Source organism: Ptychodera flava, chromosome 14, assembly GCF_041260155.1.
Source record: "Ptychodera flava strain L36383 chromosome 14, AS_Pfla_20210202, whole genome shotgun sequence".
NCBI lineage: Eukaryota > Metazoa > Hemichordata > Enteropneusta > Ptychoderidae > Ptychodera > Ptychodera flava.
The window spans coordinates 23,426,217-23,429,325 of NC_091941.1; the positions used below are offsets into that span (position 1 = coordinate 23,426,217).

The 3,109-nt window shown below is 39.3% G+C and overlaps 1 non-coding gene across 1 annotated transcript; it reads left to right on the forward strand.

The window, feature by feature from the left end:
* The first annotated feature begins 223 nt into the window (after window positions 1-223).
* Window positions 224-342, forward strand: LOC139150745 (5S ribosomal RNA). The gene has a single exon (XR_011556282.1). It is a non-coding gene; the product is annotated as a 5S ribosomal RNA (ribosomal RNA).
* The last annotated feature ends 2,767 nt before the right edge of the window (window positions 343-3,109 follow it).

Genomic DNA, 3,109 nt, shown 5'->3' on the forward strand with positions numbered 1-3,109 from the left:
ATAGGCCTAACGCCGGTAACACACAGCCCTGCCATGCAGGGCTACAAGAGGGAGCGCTTCGACAGCCGGCTGTAATTTTCATGCTGAATGTATTGATTAGTACATCAAATGTTCGTCTAGTCAGATTAATATCGAGATTTCGTTACAACAATACATGAAATTTAAGTAATGCTACCGACTTATATCAGAATGTTTATATGGGGTACATTTTCCCCTGTGAAGTGCCTACGGCCATACCACGTAGAATACACCGGTTCTCGTCCGATCACCGAAGTTAAGCTGCGTTGGGCGTGGTTAGTACTTGGATGGGTGACCGCCTGGGAATACCACGTGCTGTAGGCTTTGCTTTTTGCCCTTCTACCATGATTTCAACCAAATATATTTATTGACAAAAGTGACAAAGAAATACATGCAAAATACAGGAACTTTATAGAATAAATGTTTGTCTGAAGGGCAAAAAATAATCTACCTTGCGATGGACGAATTCTCAACGTTAGGCCTTATTAGGCTCAGCGATAAAGCGATAAGATCATGTTTCATCTATACTGTGCGTTTCCAATAAAATAACTTGCTTCAGTGTGATAATGCTAATTAATATATTGGAACAGCAATCGATGCTTAATTGATCAACTTCTTAAATTACACTGTAAGCCTATACCGTTTCACTTGAGTAATAAAGATTACATTATGAATGTTTACACCGACGGGGTGCACTTATCATAATTGACGACGTTTGGTAAACTTTATTAGGGGTGGTGATTTACGACATGTAGGCCTACTTGTTGAATTGCTGTTTTTATCGGTGCTTTCGGGCAACTTGCATCTGAAAGAGGAAGATGACGGCAAAGACGTTCAATAGCGTTGACTTCACCATGGTGACCGAAAAGATGACCATCTACCATCCCCCGTATCTCGAGATAGCAGTGAATTTCTGTGCCATGACCGATAATGAATCTGTATGTCATAGGGCAGCGAAATGCTAACTACGTAGGCCTAATGGAACGAGATGTCAATACGGAAAGATTTAAAGTTTGAGCATGGAAGTAGTTTGATACCTCCGATCCGGGCGTCGTTTCAGAAAATATAGGCTTAAGCCTAAGCTTAATTAGACTTCTGAACTAATAACTATGAAAAATACCCGGACAATATTCCCGTGAACAATGAAGATCTGTTACTGGAAGCCAGACTGAAGACATGTTATGTTTATTTATTTATTTATTTATTTATCCACAATGAAGGATTACCCATTTACAAGCACAAATCTGGGAGGTGACCCAATAAGGTTGTAAATCTTCCATGGGGTCCTTTAAACAATAACAGCAAAAAATAAAAGTTAAAGTCTATATAAACTGTAAGGACTAATAAAATACAACTGCGAAAAAGGCAACATAAAAGTTGTTTTTCTACATTTGCCAGGATAAAAGCTATAATGATAGAAACACTAAAATGAGAAGGGGTGGAATATGTGCAAGGAAATGAAACGAAATAAAATATATTTTCAAAAACAAAGTTGACATAGACGGGCGCATAGTCCGAGAGCGGAATAGATCACAAGTGACCGTGATATCGCCGCCCTGTACCTGTCCACACTCCGAACTGTGACCTGCAGGACCTGTCTTACCTCCAACGGCTGTTAGCTCATGTGGTTCAACATAACCCGATTACGTATAAAAGGGAGAAATGGATTTCACAGCATAACTTGAAGCACTTGCAGTTGCACTTTCCACTCATGCTTGAAGTTGATGGCGACATGGGCGAACTCATGCAGCCGTACATACACCTTCAAGAGGGAGCGCTTTGACAGCCGGCTGTAATTTTCATGCTGACTGTATTGATTAGTACATCAAGTGCTCGTCTAGTCAGATTAATATTGAGATTTCGTTACAAAAATACATGAAATTTAAGTAATGCTACCGACTTATATCAGAATGTTTATATGGGGTACATTTTCCCCTGTGAAGTGCCTACGGCCATACCACGTAGAATACACCGGTTCTCGTCCGATCACCGAAGTTAAGGTAATATGCACCTCGAAAGTGAAAGACTTAAACTTTTGCTCTAACTTTCCTCAAGGAATCTTTCAATCGTTCTCTTTCAAAATCAAGAATAAAAATAGGGGGTCACCGTGCAAATTTTTGTACTAGAGAAACAAATTACCCAAGATTTACCGATATTAGAAATTCAAAATGGCCGCCATCCCGTGTTAACTCTATGGAGAAAAATAAAAAAATTTGAATTTCGGAAAACTAAGCCGGTGAAAAGTTTTCTTTCACCAAGAGCTTTAAAATGAATCCCCACATGTGGTATATCAGAAGAGAATTGTAAAAGTTTGAGAGTCCCAATGTCTGTCCCGAGGTGCGTTCTACCTTAAGCTGCGTTGGGCGTGGTTAGTACTTGGATGGGTGACCGCCTGGGAATACCACGTGCTGTAGGCTCCAATTTTTACCCTTCTACCATGATTTCAACCCAATATATTTATTTTTTTCAATCTTCTTTATTTTTAGGGTTTCCAGATGAACTTATTGGCATGTTATAGCTTTCCTCATTTACAATGAATTGTAGTGAAACTCACAAAGTGTCACACGATAACCTTAGGCCCTACTGGCCTATATCTCTTGGAGATCAAGTGACACATTGGGGAGGATAATAGACTAGATTTGTAACCATGAGTTGAGTTATATTCCCAACGTGTCGTATTTAGAGATTAATACTGGCGCCAGTGACAAAGAAATACATGCAAAATACAGGAACTTTATAGAATAAATGTTTGTCTGAAGGGCAAAAAATATAGATTCTACCTCGCGATGGACGAATCCTCAACGTCAGGCCTTATTAGGCTCAGCGATAAAGCAATAAGATCATGTCTCATCTACTGTGCGTTTCCAATAAAATAGCGCGCTTCAGTGTGATAATGCTAATTAATATATTGGAACAGCAATCGATGCTTAATTGATCAACTTCTTAAATTACACTGCAAGCCTATACCGTTTCACTTGAGTAATAAAGATTGCATTATGAATGTTCACACTAACGGCAACGGGGTGCACTTATCAGCTAATTGACGACGTTCAGTAAACTTTATTAGGGGTGGTGATTTACGACATGTAGT